The sequence below is a fragment of the Lathyrus oleraceus genome, chromosome 4, assembly GCF_024323335.1.
Source record: "Lathyrus oleraceus cultivar Zhongwan6 chromosome 4, CAAS_Psat_ZW6_1.0, whole genome shotgun sequence".
NCBI lineage: Eukaryota > Viridiplantae > Streptophyta > Magnoliopsida > Fabales > Fabaceae > Lathyrus > Lathyrus oleraceus.
In genome coordinates, this window is record NC_066582.1 from 266,742,752 (window position 1) to 266,761,588 (window position 18,837).

At 38.8% G+C, this 18,837-nt stretch overlaps 1 long non-coding RNA gene across 1 annotated transcript; it reads right to left on the reverse strand.

Moving 5' to 3' along the window:
- Nucleotides 1-8,980: 8,980 nt before the first annotated feature.
- Nucleotides 8,981-11,130, reverse strand: LOC127075007 (uncharacterized). The gene is made up of 2 exons (XR_007786163.1): nucleotides 10,801-11,130; nucleotides 8,981-9,444 (listed from the first exon to the last, which is right to left on the reverse strand). It is a non-coding gene; the product is annotated as an uncharacterized LOC127075007 (long non-coding RNA).
- Nucleotides 11,131-18,837: the final 7,707 nt, after the last annotated feature.

Below are 18,837 nucleotides of genomic sequence, written 5' to 3' on the forward strand. Positions count from 1 at the left end.
GTAAACGTCTTGTCTGATTACACCACAAAGATTTTGTTCCTCCCCAAGTGGAGACGCCATCGGTAAATGGCCCTGTATGCTTTGATATCGGTAAATATTGAATGCCCAGTTTTATCCGCCATCGGTAAATGGCCCCGTTTTCTTCGATATCGGTAAATATCAGATCCCCAGTTGCAGTAGCCATCGGTAAATGGTCAAGTTAAAGTTGATATCGGTAAATGTCAAGTTTCTTTGAAGTCACCATCGGTAAATGGTCTTGTCTCTTTTACATCAGAGTTGTTTCCCAACAGCCATCGGTAAATGGTCTTGCTAAAGTTGATATCGGTAAATGTCAAGTTACCAGCTTCTAACCATCGGTAAATGGTTTCGCCTTTCTGAAGTTGTCAATTGTAGGCGTCATCGATAAATGACGTGGTTCTCCTTGTATCATATCCAGTCGGTGCAAATTTCTACGGTTCTTGGTATTCAATCCCTGTTTACCCTGAAGGTCTGACAGCCGTTGCTCTCATCCATTCGGGTTCCCAGCTGATTGAATAGGGGCAGCTGTAGCACCTCAAATTTGCACCTATCATTGTACATACATTCTCATATTAGGTCATAGCACATCATGGTCCACTGCATAGCATTGCATTGTCCCAGTTGCCTCAAGTGCAAGCCAATCAAGGAATTAGGTCAAACTGGTCAGGAGATCAGTCAGTCAAGCAAGCAAACACAATTCTCAAGGAGCCAAGGCCCTAGGGTTGGCCCAACATGTTCACATGACTTGGAGGTCCATTTGAAGTGTTTTGGTCAAGGGTTGGATGTTCAGAAGTCATCAGTCAATGCACAATCAGTCAGAAACCCTAAAAGTCAACTGTTGGTCAACTGTCCATTTAATCAGTGATTTGATGATGGAAATTGGTTTGAGAGGTCTCATTCATGTCCATATAGTCCTCATATATCATGTCAAACACCATCATGGAGGAATTTGAAGCCAGATCAGAAATTTCCAAAAATGGAAACTGGACCTGTAACTGAAACTTACCAAAAATGGAAAGTCTTGATCCTCAAACTTACATCATGATACAAGCTTCAAATGAATTTTTGCCCAACATGAAAGTTGAAGATCTTGTTCTCCCATTTCCAAAAAGTCCAAGAACACTCAATTCCCATGTATGGTTGGCAAGTTATGATCGAATCGTTTTCAGAAATTTTTGAACTTCAAAAGGCCATATCTCTCAAACCATTTGGCCAAATTTGGTGGGGTTTTTTCCTACAAGTCACATTTGATCCCCTCTTTCCAAAAATGTAACTTTCATTCACCAAAACATTACCAATCAAAATGGCATTTTTGAACCTACTTGAATTAATTTTAAGTAAGGTGAAAAAGTGAAGTTTTAAATTAATCATTTCCAACCAATTCTACCAATCAAACATGTTCTGAAAATGCATTTAAAACTTGTTGGAGGCCCATTCTTGTGCAGTACATACACACATTACCTACTTGCTTGAAAATTGGAAAGAAAGTACATTTTTCAACAACTCTATCCCATATTTCCATGAACTTGGATTTGTACTCTAAAACAGCAGAGGTATAACATATTTTCTGTCAAATGAAACCCCTAGTTGCAGCCTCAAAACTCAAAAACATCTCATTCTCAAAAAGCTTCATTTTTTGCATTTTCCAAAATCTGTCAAAAACTCTCAAAGAACTGAGCCTGGCCATTGTTGTTTCACCATCCAAGCACCATTTTAGACTCATGGCAAGCTTCATTTTTCTGCTGTAACAGCATCTTCATGTTCTGTTTTACCAAGCACACATCAATGGTGGAATCCGATTTGAGCATTTCCAAGCTGTCCTGAGCCAAACCATCATCATCATTCATCATTGCAAGCTTGGAGCTTCATCTGTTTCAGGCCAAAAACACAAAATAACAACCGAATCAACACTGCTCTTCCAACTTGGTAAAATTTCGACTCTCTCTATTTCCAAAATCATGATGTGCTTTAGATAGACCTTGTTATGCTGGTTACAATGAGCTTTGGTTCATAAAAAATGGTTGCATATTGAGAGAAATACATGGATTTAAAGTTTCACACTCAAATATGTTTTTGTTTGGTTCTTGGTTGTTAGCTTGATTTAGTGAATATGAATGTTGGATTATGGATGTGCGTGTTTAGACGAGCATTTTGATATATTGGTTGTCAATTTTGGTGCAATTTTTGTGTTACTGGAAATGGTTGGGTTGAGTGTATGAATACTGCATATTTTCTTTTTTCTGCAACATGAATGCTGGAAATTTCCTCTTTTACTGTTGCCAAGCCGTGTAGGTCCATAGGGGTTTTTATTTGCTTTGCCTCGCATGTGTTTCTAAATGAAACACGTTGATTGGCTGGCCGAGTGGGCCATGCGGACGTGCAGGTGGCAGTGGGCCCCGCTGATTAGGGATTTTGAAATCCCATTTAATGGGAACGGCTGCATTCCATTACGCGGCAAGTGTCCCTCCACTGTAAATACTAAATAATTATTAAATCCTTGCTTTTTTATTTTTATTTTTTTTTATTTCATTTTCTTTACAATGTTCAAAAATTCATAAATAATTAAAGGTTGATCCAATTGAGATGGGATTTTTTACATTGGTCTCCATTCTTCATCTAGTTTTTTATGAGCATTTTTATTCAAATAGTGCACATGTGAATTTTAAATGGCATTAGGGTTTGTGACATGTGCTCATTTTTTGTACACTTTGCCAAAACATTTGTGAAATGGTGATACTTTATCCAATGGCCCCCAAATTTTTTGTGCTTAAACTAGACACACTCATGGTGATTTTGGTGTAGAGTTTGTGAATTTATCATTACTGGTTTGTGAGTTATGATTTTTTGAATTAGGGTGTGACAATTTGTGTCACACCATTGATGTCCAACTTCATGATTTTCATTACCATGCTTCTTGACCTCCAAATGAATTGATTTTTTGCATGAACCTACTCTTGTATGTCTAGTTTACATGTGAATTTTCTTGGAATTATTTGTGGCATTTCCTAATTGTTTAGGATTTTCTCCCCTGTTTGGTCTTATGTTGACTTTTTGTGACACATGTTGCCATTTCATTTGTGAAATCCTCATACTTTATTAGATGGACATGAAATTTTACATGAGATAACTAGACACCCTCATCTTTGCCATGGTTTTAGTCCCATTCATTTATCATGCACCATCTCTGACTTATGATTTTTCTAAGTTGATGCATGTTTGGTTGACTTCCTTAAGCATGTTCCAAAGTTGCTTTGACTTTCTGATTTTCATTGACTGCCTTCCACTTGTCCAAATAAGATGAAATTTGACATGCTTACCATGCTGTGGGTTGTGATTGATCATGATTTATTTGGTGATTTTTGGAAATGTTTAAGATTGCTTTTGATTCAAGTCTTGCTGTTGACTTCTATGAGCTTCTAAATGCCACACTTTGACCTAATTTGCTCATGAAATGATGATAGTGATTGATATGAATGTGAACCCAATTGGTATTGATTCTTGATTGTTTGAACATGATTTTGGATGCTTGCCCTTTGCTGTTTTGACTTTTTCATTCCTTTTTGACCCTAGGCTTGTCCTAGTGGTCCTGTTACTCACTTTTGAGTTTGTGTTTTCAGGTTAAGCTACAAATGACCAATGAGACCATTTCTTTTTGATTGAGCTTGCTTAAATATCATTGATTAACTTGTTTGTTTTGTAGGTGGCTTGGCTCACACACCTTGAGCCTTGTGCCTTGCACATTCACTTGCTTGTGTTGACTGGTTGATATTTGTTTCATTTGATTTAACTTTGACTTGTATACTAACTGTGCTTGACTGGTCTCAGGTACTTTAGTTGCTCAGTTCCTTGTGAACTTTTGCTTTGCTTTGCTTGTATAAGCAATTTGCATTGAGGTATACTTCTAATCTTCATGTGGTCCGGAAGACCTGGCCTGTTACTTGGCCAGGCAACTGTCTGAAGTCCTCCTTAAGAGGCAATGTTTGCGGATGTTTAATTTTGTCCTTGCATAGAGTCAAAGACCTCCTAAGTGAAGAGGCAATTGGCAGAACCCAAGGGATATGCAACCTATCCCCTGCTATTCTGTGTGTCATCTGCTTTGCTCACACCACTGTGTTGATGCATTGCAGATACAAACCCAAGATCTTGTACAATTGTACAGTTGAGTCAGTTTTAAATGTGTAGAAGGATTCCCACTTTCTGAACCCACACATTCTTGTCTTAAGCTCTCCCAGGCCAGGGATAAGAGCTGTGAAGTCTTATCTTCACTCACCTTTCATCTGTTTCACCTTAGCCCCTCAATGGCAAGGTTAAGAGCACATTCACCCAGTTCCAGAGGTTTGTTTGTTGAGGTTGATATGACCCCTCGACTAAAACCTAACCCTTGTTTGAGCCACTTGCTTGTGTATAGTGTGTGCTACATGTGCTTGTATGTTTGTTTGACTTGCTTCCTGTGCAAGTTAAGGTTAGTTTAGACTTGCTTCCTGTGCAAGTTAGGTTTTGCTTGGCTTGCTTCCTGTGCAAGTTAAGTGTGTGTGGCTTGCTTCCTGTGCAAGTCATGATTAGGATAGGCTGGCTCCCTGTGCCAGTTAGCTAGAAACCTTAACTTAGGGATGAATTTGCATGATAACATCTAGGCTCGAGTCGTAGTCTCCCTAGTTGTGTCTCCCTCTGTTATCTGGTTAGGCTAGTCCTTTATCCCTCTGTAGGGGAACTACGTCGCCCTGATCCTCATACCAGATGAGGTACGTAGGCAGGAGATGAGCAGATCTCTCCGGGCGCCTGTGTCTTTGTTTTGTCTTGTTGTGTGCTTGGAAGCTGATGTAAGTCCATCGAGTGGCAGTTAGGTTCCAGTGTGCGTGTGTTTGGTTCGGATGCTGATGTAAGTCCAGTGATTGGCATTTGGGCTCTATGTTTGCCTTCTCGTGTGTGTTCTGGTTCGGATGCTGATGTAAGTCCAGTGAGTGGCATTCAGGCTCCACGTTTGCTTTTGCCTGTGTTTGTTTGTGTGCGTGTTAGCCGAGCTACGAATGCTCTGATTCTCCTTCGTCCAATGAGATACGTATGCATAGGATGCGATATCTTAGCGAGCATGTGTCATTTCCCCAGTCCGAACTACTTCGACTCTGATGTCTATGCCTGATAGACTAAGTAGGCCCAGGATGCGGTATCCTGCCGAGTCAGTTTCAGTCAGTTTCTTTTGTCTCTTTCAGCCAGTGTGTGTGTGTGTTTTGAGCAGCATTTTTAGCAACCATTTTCCTTTCTATTGTGCGTGGATCCCGTCGAGTACGACGGATGCGTAGGGGTGCTAATACCTTCCCTTCGCATAACCGACTCCCGAACCCATTCTCTTTGGTCGTGAGACCATGTTCTTTCCTAGGTTTACTCTGAGCGTTTCCTTTCCCTCTTTTGGGATAAATAACGCACGGTGGCGGCTCTGTTGTTCTTGTTTTCCCGCCGGTGTTTTCGCGTGATGCGACAATGGGTCACGTCATCGTAGCCCCCCACCAAATAACACCCAACCACTATTTAACTATAGTACACCCCAAGAACCATTGCTTCGTTTTTAAAACGACTCAATGGCTCAGTTTGGGCAACTATATCGTCCCTAATTCACCCAACCCCAGCGCCCTAACTACGATGACATGGGCACCGAACTCCATTACGGAAGCGCCGTTGGCCAGAGCCCCTCCAGATATTGGGAGCAAATGATGACACATCTGTCAAATATCGCCGGAACTTCTGCCGGACCTTCCAACCAGTCATCGCTCGATCAGGTCAACACCCAAAGACCACAAACACCTCAAGAAAATCGTGGGAGACCTCGGAGACAACCTAACGCACTGGGATGTGGAACCGGGGGACGTTATAATCGGGCGCGTCATTAGGTTTTTGGTCTTTCTAATGTAATCAATTATTATATATTTAATGAAGTTATTTTATTTTTATTTATTATGTATTAAATAATAAATTTTAAATATTAAAAACAAAAAATATTATAAAAAAAATATAATTAAAAAATATTAAAATAGAAAAAAATAAAAATAAAATAACAGGGGGTGTATGCGCCAGATGTGGTGGCGCATACACCCACCACACACACACACTAAGGCATCATTGCCCTTGGCGTCTCCTTTAGGAGGGCCAAGCAGGCGCCACATGCATTGGCTCCTCCTTTAGGATCCCAATGCATTGGCGTCAATACATCTGGCGCCTCCTCTAATTTTTTAGGGGGTGCGCCAACTCCCCTGACGCATTCTCTACCAAACATGGTTATTTTAGAAAAAAAATTGAAAAGTTGGTTATTTTTGTATTTTTTTTTGAAAAACATGGTTATTTTAAAAAAAAATCTATTTTTATAACTAAACTAAGGGGAAATCAACAAATTGTTCGTTATATATAATACCCCTTTAGATACAACTAGGATGCATTCGATTAAAGCTTTCACACCAATTCAAAATCATGAATCCTAAATCTTATAAAAAAAATGATTCATCTCCATGAGAAACCAAATTCAAGTGGTCCAACATTAATCTAAATTGGAAAAAAAAAACACCATCAAACAAAAAACAAAATGATATTTTCAACATTATATTATCAACATCAAACACCATGACAGTATAATCAAAATAGAAAGAGTAGCAGCAACTTCAACCGAAGTATTTACAATATTGATATGAAGCTTTACAGTATCAAAAACAACACACCAAGCATAACTCAAGTTATTATCAAAAGTACATAAATGTTCCCGATCTCAAAATAAAAACAAAAGATCTAGCTAGTAATGAGACCCTATCGATTTAAAAATTACGCCAAAAAGAATGGATCACACACATGTACGCTGACAACGCTAACCTTATATAACCGAAAATCCAATAACACATAATTAAATCAAAATCGTAACCGTAGAAACACCACAAGCAAGCAATATAATTGAGTCCAAACTGAAGACAATATCAGAGCGACATAATGTAAACAAAGTCGAAGAGAAATAACTTGAAATTTACCGACATCGTGTTGTTAACATTGCTGTTGAAGTTTCGTTGTTGCAAGTCACATAAGATGTGGTTGTGTAGCGAGAAACCGGTTGACCGTGTTACTGCGTTCGACTTGGTTGTTGTGTGATGAGGTGAGAGGTAGCGCGGCTTTATTCACGCGATGGTGGAGGAGGTTTTCAATGTATTTACGGCAGATCCGACACCGTTAACATACGGAGTTAAGCGTGGTTACATTGGTTGTGTGAGGAAGTTAGTTATGGTGAAGAAAAAAAAGTAGTTCGGACAAGGTGTTCTATAATGAAACATTTATGTTATCCACGGTTGCATGTTGGAATAGAGGCGAATGAATGGTGAATCGAAACCGGAGATGATTTCGGGTTGTGGATTCATGGAGAAAGTGGTTGATGGAGAAGGCGGAAGAGAGAAGAGTGAGGTTGTTTTCACGGTGAGGTATGGTGTTTCGCTCGGAAGGGAGAAGGCGAGGTGGGTTTGTTGTGAATGGAAGAAATGGAGAGATTTTCCAGAAAACCAATCCTAGAGAGAGGAAGACCTTTTTCCTTTTTGATAGAAATCTCCTTTTTATTTTTCTCTTTTTTCCGTTGGAGAGGATAGGACAGACTTTTTTCATTTTGGGATTTCTCCTCTTTTAGCCTGCTAAAACTCCTCTCCCATGTGCTAGCCAGGATAACAATAAAAAAACCAATCGTGAAAGATCCGTTGGGGATCTTTTGTCCTCTTTCTTAGAAACGGGACGCGTGTCAGCTATAGAATGAACGGGGAGATATTATTTTAATTTTTTTGATTTTCTTAATTTTTTTTTTATTTAAATAATTATTTTTTGATTGGATAATGGAAATGAGTGTGGATTGCTCACATTGGCCATTGATTAATCTTGATCCAACGATCATGGTTAATTCAAAGAAGCACACTGTCGTACCTCAAAATTTGCCCTTCCCTTTTCACTTTTTATTTGACTTATGACTTAAGATTCGTTTGTACCCATTCATACTTCATACATATGCATCATAAATTCACACATATGTCATAAAGCTTATGCTCCTTAGGCCTTGGTTCAGGAAGGTTATATTCATGACGCTCGTTATGCATTCAAACCTAATTTCTGACTTTACCACTCTCTGACCTCATGAGCCTTTGTTTGTGCATCACGAAACCCTAATCAAGAAAAGAATGATACTATGGTGTCATGTGGCTTGATTTACCACCTTGGTCTAGGCAGAAACCTTGATTCATCCATCATCTGCACGCCTACATGTTTGAGGTCATCTGATTCAAATACTGCCCAGGCTTTTGATTTAAACCTTTTGATATTAGCTGAAACGTTGGCCCAACATGTTTTGTTTCATTGTGTATTAAACATTGATTCTTGCGAATCACGCCTTGATTTCATCGCATATCCTAACTCATATCTCACGGTTGACGTTGGCCAACTATTGACTTTTTGGTCAACTAGTCGACCAAAGTCAACCATTCATTCTTTAGACCCATTTGGTTCGAGTTATGCATTGAAGTCATTAATCATTGATATTTCTGCCCATTTAATCTTTCTTCAACCATTTTTCAAAGGTTAATTTAAATTGAATTTTTCTCCATTTTTAATTATCTTCCAAAACCATTATTAGATTAATTAAGTTCCAAATTAACCTTTATAAACATCTGAGACCATTATTTCCATTATTGATCAATTATTATTCAAACCAATTTTCAAAAGCTTTCATTAATTCCATTCAATTTCTAAATTCGTTGACTTGTTGTGTTGATTATAAATTAGTTACTAGAGCTGCAAATCAAAGTTCAGTTAACTCAAATTCCAATCACATTCAAAACAATGTAAAGGGTATTTTACAACTTAATGTTGTTTGCCAATCCAATGGCCCTGCAGTTTGCATTATTTTTTTTTTCTAAACCAGACATGCCAAGATCCAAATTACCTGTTCAAAGGATTGATCTAAACTCAACAAATTTCCATCATTAACCATTGAAATCGCTAGTACAAATTCATCAGTTTCCATAAGTGCTATGGGAGTTATTTACAACAAAATTAATGAGTATTCAAAACCAAACAAGCAGTGTATTTTAAAGGCAAACATCATTAACCTCTAATCTATAACAAGCTCTTATAGCTATCAAATTAACCATCGATTTCAAAGCTACATTTGCTGACTATGCCGTCATGAAAGGTGTGCCGTTCAGCATATCCCACGAAACCGCTGGAAAATCGGTTGCATTAGGTACCCCAGAGAAGTATCAATGGCTGCTTTATTAAGTTGAAGAAGCATAAATCATGTGGATGGATTTCGTGGATTAAAAGACTTGGCCAAGAAGTCCGTTCTAGGTCTGCTGATGTTGGTCATATTAGCCGTCAACCGATCATCATGAAAGCAGTTTAATAAGTTCCTGCTCACCATACAACCTGTTGCATAGGTCAGAAAGATGTTGAAAATGATTGTTAAGTTTCTAAGTACCAAATTCTAGTCATACACCAAGATACACAATCATCATTCATATATGCACACATACAAGAGAAGAAAATCGATTAACATGCTAGCATAACAAGGTCACACTCATATTCCGAAAGAAAAATCAAATATAACGCCGAAATCAATTCGTTGACAGTTCAATTCAATCCTTTTCAGGCGTCGATCTAATTAACATTGGAAAAAACATGACGTACCTCAAATTTAGACAAGATAAGCAAAAGGTGGTGATTCGAGTTTAAGGCGGCATGAGACTTGAAGTGAAATGCAGGTGGAAATGCATAGCCGAATACAAATGGGATTTAACATAAGTATAATTAACTTCCTGACTGAACCTAGTATACACTAATTTCGCATCCAAACCCTGATTTGCCATCCTATACTAACTAACTGTTTTAACATATTGAATCTCTACTTAACCGTCGAAAAACGAAATCTTGAATAAACCATTAGCTAATTCATAATTTAACAAGGCAAATAAATGATTTTTGAAGCTATCTATTACCTCGACCTGCATGTAGCTGAACTTAACCTGCAATCAAATGAACCCTATTCAGCAGGTCTGTACTCTCGGGCCATCACATAATAACAACCAGTCACCCCCGATTCACTAACTAATATTAAATAAATCCCTAATATAACTAACAGAAAACCTAACAATTAATAAACTTTCCTCATAAGAAACCTTATTAGCATAGTAACCCATGAATAACATATTTCCACCATTTAGTTTCCAAGTCAAAGATCACCGACAAGATTTTGATTTTGGATAGCCATAATTCAAATCATTATTCAAACATTCAAGATGTTCAACATCCATATCAATAACCAATAATTAACACACAAGTTCAAAATACTAACTATAATTTAATCGCTCTCATTTCAACTGTCATTAGTTCAGAATAATAGCCATAACCACCGACTAATCAAGTGCAACTAGTAAAGTTAATTCAATGTTCTGACCAATAAACACTAACAATCAACTCATTGCTTCTAACTGACTTGAACCATTTTAACAATAGCAGGGCATAACTTCTAACAGAAAAAACAGGACCTAACAGTAGTGAGTCGTTCAGCTTAACAACACGTTAGAAACTCAATTAATAACAGGTTTTTCAACCAGAGCAATTTCAAATTAATCTAACAGAATGAAAACCAATTTTCTGACTTAACTAACTAATTAACTAACATTTTAACAGATGGATAACTAACCTATAAATCACTCTAACCAACTCTAATTGAATCGATAACAGAAAGAGAAGAGGAAGAAGTGGGAAATCTATAAAGCTTACCTCATTTCACTTGGGGTGGGGTTGCTCATTTTCACTTCGAGTCTTCTTCCTCAATTCACTTCGAGTCTTCTCCCTCATTCTCCCCCTTAAACCTCTCATTTAGAGCTCGATTCTCACAGCCATCAAAGCTCTCTCCTTGAGGCTTTAACCGGTGGAGCTTGGCCTCATCCCCGGGTTCGATTCATTGCACCTGCAATCAACGGAGAACGGCGTCACCAAGAAGATCCGAAACAGAACAGAAGAAACTCAGAAGAAGAAGAAAGAAAAAGAAGAAGGAGTTTTCGAGGAAGGAAGAGAAGGAAACCGCAACAGAAGTAGAGTAAGAGCTATTACCTTTCAGAATTATTTTCTTGATCATTAATTCATATTATTTTCTTGATTATTAATTCCTACTTAATCTCTCGATTATTCCTAATTAATTTATGTTAATCCCTTTTGGGTGAACATTACTATGATTAGGATTAGGAACATTATGGTTAATTAGGTTAATTAGATTAATTAGAATTTTCAAGTTTAAGGTAATTAGTAATCTAGGTCTTAGTTAGATTTATAGAATTTGACCAAATTTCAAATTTTGATCTTGATTAGGAAGATTAGATAATTAAGCCTGATTTAGTGATGGTTAAATGATGATTAGTAGCAACTCCTCCTAATTAATTCATTTTTTAGCATAATGACCATTTTGTCCTTAGGGCCTTAAATCTTGATTTTTAACACATGACCCCTTAGTTTTGGGCCTTGGTTAGATTTGTCTAACTCTTATTCTAGTCAATTAATTAAATAGGATATTATTATATATAATTCAACTATTATTTTAATCCTATTGATTAGTGTTGACCAAAGGACACTTTGGTCAACCAATCCTTTGTAATCGTGTTGTAACCCCAAGCCTAATTCAAGTGACCAAAAGACCCTTGGTCGCTCGATATGGCAAGTTTCATTGCGCTCAAGATATTGTGGATATGCTGAATCTCAAGAGCTCAAGACCTCAAGATTCAAATGCAAGATCAAGACTTCAAGTCAACATCAAGTCAAGCATAGCTAGCAAAGTGGACTATTTCTCAAGCATTGCAAAGGTATCAACACTTGGTAAATACGATTCAAATTGTATGAAATGAGCCTTAAGTAATGAGGAATGATGAGATGGAGTCTCTCCTACCCTTGTCTAGAGCGACTTTGCGTATGGGGCGTATGCCCCAAATATTCAAAGTGTTCGCCCTTATTCATAGATTTTAGTACAATACGAATCGATTAAACTACCAAGTCTTCTTCATACAAGTTCAACATCAACACAAGGATCAACAACAAAGGTTCTTCACCAGCAACTTATCAGTCAAGAGAAGTATCATGCGTTTCAAGTCTTAAGTGATAAGGAATGATGAGAGGGAGTCTCTCATACCCTTGTCTAGAGCGACATTGCGTATGGGGCGTATGCCCCAAATATTCAAAGCGTTCGCCCTTATTCATAGACTTTAGTGTGATTCCTATCAATCGACTGTCAGTATCTTATCACTTCACTCTCTATTCCATTCTAATCAATTCAATTTCAATCATCCATTTCTCTTGCCTCCAATCAATTTCTTTTCAACCCTAGTAGGCTAAACTACGAAAGCTCTGATTTCCTTATTGCAGTATAAGGATACGTAGGCAGGAGAATTCAGATTCTTCGCGAGCTACCTTATTTATCAATCTACGTTATATATCCCTATCTCATTTATCAATCTATTCTATATAGCGATCAATCATTCAATCCTCATTCCGTTCATGCGAGGGTCACATACCCAATTCTCAATTAATAGCTTCATGCATTGCCTATCAGTTCAGACTATGACTTACTTTGTTGCTTGCCCTCAAGGTGTAGACCTTGGCAACTTTCTTTAGCCCGTTGAGTTCAGACTATGGCTTTATCCTTTGCCCTCAAGGTGCAGACCTTGGCAACTTCCTTTAGCCCATTGAGTTCAGACTCTGGCTTTATCCTTTGCCCTCAAGGTGCAGACCTTCGCAACTTCCTTTAGCCCATGGAGTTCAGACTCTGGCTTTATTCTTTGCCCATAAGATACAAATCTTGGCATCCTCGCCCTATTGAGTTCAGACTCTGGCTATCTTGATTTTGGCTATACATTTCAGACTTTAACATACTACCCTACCTTATAGTTCAGATTATGGCATGCTTATCCATCTTGCCCATGGAGTTCAGACTCTGGCAACCTTCGATATTGACTCCAAGTTCAAACCTTGACATTATATCTTTGTTGCCCCCTTTGAGTTCAGACTCTGGGAATCCATTCCTGGCCTTGTATTTAGTTCAGACTATGGCACTCATCTATCTTGCCCTGTGGAGTTCAGACTCTGGAAATATCTCATTTGTCCTTGTGGTTGATTACCATCATCGGTTAGTACCATGTCCTTGCTTCTTAAGCAATCTACCTCGCCTCATGGCAATCCTATCAAATCTCTCTTTGCTTTCAGCCGTAGTAGGCTGAACTACGATTGCTCTGATTTTCTCATTGCACGATGAGAATACGTAGGCACGAGGGTTTGAATCCTCCGCGAGCATACTTATTTATCACTCCTGCCCTAGGGCATTCTTCCATTCATCTCCATGATACATTCATAATCTACCTTCTTTCATTCAATGTGATATACCTATTCTTTGAGCCAAACACACTATACCTTTGTGCTCCATCTTGTACCCCTTTTTGTGAACCAAGAGCCGATTTGTTCGTCTTGTCAGGCCTTGTAGCTTAGATAAACATCTCCTTACTTACTTTGCAGCCGGATTTAAGCAACCCTTTCTTTTCGGTTACTCCAATATAGCGATACCATGTCTTAGACCCCTCACTTGTTAGTTCATACCAGTTTTACTCTTGGGTTCACATTTTCACCCCTTGTTGGGGTTCAAATCATACCATCCTTTGGTTCAGACCATACTTTCTATCACTCTTCTTTTCATCTCCCACCATTAGTTCTCTGAACTACGGAGCTATGAATTCCTCATTGCACTATGAGGATACGTAGGCATGAGGGTCGTAATCCTCACCGAGCACTTTATCTATTTCTTTCCTTTTCCCATTCTTTTGCGAGTAATCTTTAGTTAACACCTATTCAAGCGAGAACAATCAAAACGGTTCCCATGGAGTACCATGGATGTTTGGGGTGCTAATACCTTCCCCTTGCATAACCGACTTCCTTACCCATTATATCTCTTTCCCCTGAGTTTTATCGATGTTTTCCCTTCCCTTTGGGGATAAATAAAGTTCAATGGAGACTCTGTTGTATGTTCGAGCGTGCGATACGTTCGGGTATATTTTCGCTAGCTTCACACACCAAGAAACACACATTATTAAATAAACTAAAATGCCTAAAATTCCCCTTCTAGATGATTTAATCGATTTAAAATAATTTAAACCAATTAAATCAAATAGAATTCACAATTTCTAAAATGAATATGATAAAAATAAAATGAAGACATGGATATTCCTATTTAAATGAATAAAAATAAAATGACTGGAAATGAATAAATGTCGGGTGAAAATTATCTCGAAAAATTAAATCGGATGCACTAAAATGATCAGCACGAAATATACTTATTGGAAAAATACAGCGTTTCTTTTAATTTTGAAATAAATTTTGACCGGTTAAAAGGCTCAGGCGGGTCAAAATGCGACTGAAAAAGTCGTTGAAAAATATAACAAGCACACCGGGTTAAACTACGCGAACCGTAGATTAATAATACTGACGTCTGCAAGCTTGATTTCGAAACTTTTTACCGACTGATTTTGCACGTACTTGAGGAATGATTTAACCGATTTATCTGTATATTCGAGAATTTATTTCGACTGATATTTTAGGTATTATTCATGATGAAATGCATGTTATGCTGTACAACTAATGCAAACTGAAAATAAAATCGAATTTATGAAAATTTAAAAATGCTTGGGCAAAATTGGGGTATGACAACACTATGTTGGAAATTAGGCCAAATGAAATCCACTCGTGCGTTTTGTGATTTTCTTTATGCCTTTTATTCATATCATTGAATTGAGTCTAATGCAAAAATAACCACATCAAAAGGAGGCCTAAGGTGAAATGGAAAGTGTTTGAAGTTAAGGTCATGACATGCCTTCTAGGTCAGGCATTTGGTCAAACAGTCTTGGCATGTTTTGGGCATCTTGAGACTCCAAGTTCATGACATCATAACTTTTGATTTCCTCATGCATTTTGATCAAAATTTAGGCCAAATGAACTTTGACATAAACTTAACAAAAGGCAATAAGAACGAGATCAAAAGGATGCTTGAGCTGAAAATGGCATGGCTACCAAGTAGGGGTCATGACAAGGTTTTGGCCCAATTTGGCAACTTAGTCCTTTCCAAAATTGAGGTCCTTAAGGGTTGAATTGATGTTTGAGCCTTGAAGAAAGGTTGTAAAGGAACTCATTATTAACATTTGGATCATAGAAGCTTGTTAATTGGTTGAAAAGTGAAGAAGTTATGGGGTTTGGACCAAAAGTATGCCACACTTACAAATTAGGTCAACTGAACTTGTGCAAACTTGAAATTCTCTTGCATCATAAGCCAAAATGATGATGGAATAAGAATCCCTTGAATAAAAGTTGATTAATACTTGAATAAAACTTGATTAATACTTGAATAAAACTTGATTAATACTTGATTAATACTAGTAAGTCTATGGGAATCGTGACTGCAAGTGCACAGTCGTATCGCGTAGTTTTAAAGATTATCGAACCCAAAGGACTAATAATCGAACGTATCGTTATCTAATGTTACTATGTAAATCTAAGGCTGGGGATCTTTCTAAGATTGGAGGGATGAAGAGAAATAACTATAACATAAGCAAAATATTAATAAAGATATTTAATAAAGGGATATCGATATGTAACGCATCAAACTTCGGGGATTCGATGGATAGTTGGTGTAATGTTAAGGATCAAAATATTCTTCAGTAGAAATTATTTATAAAAAGGACTTTGTTCACACTCTCGTTTTTATTGACTCTGACCATACTCTTAAACCAGAATGCTTGGCTCTCGCGGTCTCATTATGAATTTAAAAGTAATTTTTGAATATGAATAAAGTCTAATTAATCCTAAAGCGCTCTCGCTGTGTTTAGGATTAATGCCTAGTTTCAACTATCCGGTTAAAATCTCAAACTCTCGTTCTTATTGACCGTAACCTTTGTTTGCTTTGTACTCTCGTACGAAAAACAGTGTTGAATAAAACAAGAAACTAAAACCGGAAAATAATATTTTATAAAAGCCAACACCAATTATTTACGAATCCCGTAGTTTCAATGATCTTTACATACTGATACATATGGGTTTAGCGGGACATGGATCTGGTAACAGACATGATATTCAGATAATTAAGCATACAATAAGGCATAAGTAATTAAAATGGTAATTAAAATAAAATCTGGAATATAAATCGAGAACTTGGAATGAATATTGATTCTTCAAATTAAACAATACCGGCACGCTTTAGCAATCGAGTACATCGTTACAATCAAATTCAGATGCTTAAACAATAATTGCAATAGTCCCCGATGTGGAGAATCTATTGCTTTTACAAGGTAGGAAACTGCCTAAGAAAATCTAACAACAAGAATCTGACCGAAAAAATGCACCCGCCGTCCGTAAAAACTAACTTTCCCATATATACTCCCCACTCTCCTTAAAAGTAGCATTAGGATTTCTCCTAGTGGGGAGTGGTTGGTTGGAAAAGTAAGAGACGGTCGTGGCGAAAAGAGTGGAGAGGAATAAGGAGGACCGGGTTTATGGCGGTTGCCACAACCCTAATGTGGTCCACGTGGCGGGCGCTACATTATGTGAGGTGGGCGCCACCTTCATGAAGTATGGTGGACGCCACCTTCATGTAGTGTGGTGGGCACCACCACTTCCTAGGGCCTTGTGGCGGGCGCCACGCATCCAAGTGGTGGGCGCCGCCATTCATTTGGTGTGGTGGGCGCCACCATTCCTATTTTGCTCCATTTTTCTCTCTTTTTCTTTCCTTTTTACTATTTTCCTCTTTGCTTGCCTATACATGTCTTATTCGATAAATACCTGAAATAAAACATAAAATATGGTGTAATACTATGGAAAATCAAGTAAAAAGCAATGCATATTAAGTCAAATATATGATACGTTTTCGCGTTATCAGATGAAATGATATGGAAATAAACACATGAACCACCCTTGAATCAATGAACCACACTTGCATCTTTCTTGACAAAATGACATTTATTTTGTTTTGAATTGAGGCATGATCACCTACATGAACAAGGGAACAAACAAGTACCATCTCTTATTGATGCTTTGGTTAGTTGATAAGTAAATCAAAGTGAAAAACTCTAAAGTTAAGATCAAACCAAGAATGTGGCCATTCTTGTGAGCCAATGGCATAATGCAAATGCCATTCTAAAGTCATGATGATGCATGATAGGATTCCATGCATGCAAATGAAACTAAGCAAAAGGTAGGGTAAATTTTGGGGTATGAAAACTTCCTCTATTTAATCATCTTAAACCCGAAGGTGCGAATTCCGTTAGCTTTTCGGGTGTTCGAGGGAGAAAGGATTAAACACAAAAATATCTAAAAAAAATCCTATTGAAAATGATTTGTGATAAAAGGTAAGTGTAAGGAATAACATGTAAACTTGCTGGTTTGATCTGCTGGGGATTGACTAAAATATTCCGCTGGGGAGATAGATCAGCTGCAAAAAGAAGTGCTTGATATACATGATATATGCAATGTATGATTGTTTGTCATTAATGCATATGCAATGTGAATTATTGGGTAGCAAGGTGAGGATTTTCTGGTGAAAGGTAGACTTTAACTCGTTAGTATCCACACCAGAGAGCTTGCAATAAAGAGCTTCTTGTTACTACTGATGCTGAGAAATTCTAACTCGTCGAGGACCTCCATCTGACTCTGCTGGGGAAGAATGATGCATGATCTAATCGAGCAGTGGTTACTGTAAATCACCGATCGTCCACTGAGGAACTTTCAATAATCAAAGCAATGTGTTCCGGACTGGGCCGTGACACTAGGCACGGCACGGCCCAATGCTCGCCAAGCCCACGTCCAAACGACCGTGTCCAAACGACCACGAGGACACGTCAGGTGAACGACCGTCCGCCCGACGAACGTCTCCCCGGCCCCTTAAATACGTGTCGGACAACGAGCGGGTCCTCCTCATATGATCTCCATCCACTCATCGTCAACCCACGTCGCGGACACCTAAGTTGTGTCGGGCAGAGCCATAACGGCATCTCACTCACCACGTCACCCAACTCCCCTATATTGTCTCCTTAGGGATAGGGGCAGTTGGACCAGGGGGCAGACCTTGGTCTAGGTCTTAACGCTTCTTACGCGTCCCCTGGCAGCTCCTCCTTGGGCCTAGCTAATCCAGCCCATTAGGAGCCTTGGCCCAGCGCTGGGGGCTCAATATAAATACCCCTTTCATGGCAAAGGGGCAGGTATTCTAACTCACACTCTGATAACCTCATTCTGTACCTTTTCTGACTTAAGCATTGGAGCACCTTGCAGGTACACCCCCCTCTCATTTCATTCTCCGGCCCATTCACCAAAACCTTGGAAGGCCCTCCTGATCAGGTAAGATCAGTGGCGCCGTCTGTGGGAACAGCTATCCCCATCTTCATCAAACGAGGATCAAAAGCTCATTTATTTCTGTCCTTCCAACATGGCCGGAGAACAACATAGCGATCACAGCCGTCCCCTCGTCAACTACAATATGAACGACGGCCCGCCATCCCATGAAACGGACGCTCGGGACGGTCATCCATCCACCCCGTCTCCAGAGCCCCAAAACAACGGGGATGCCTCTCACGCCCACAATTTAGGGGCAGAGACATTTCATCCCATTCCCGTTCCCGTTGAAGGAGACGCCGTAATGATTGCCATGGTGAATGCCCTCAATCAGGCCGGTTCTATGCTCCACCAGCAGCACGAACGAATCATGGCCCTCGAAGCCGAACGACAAGAAGCCCGGCCCCAGCC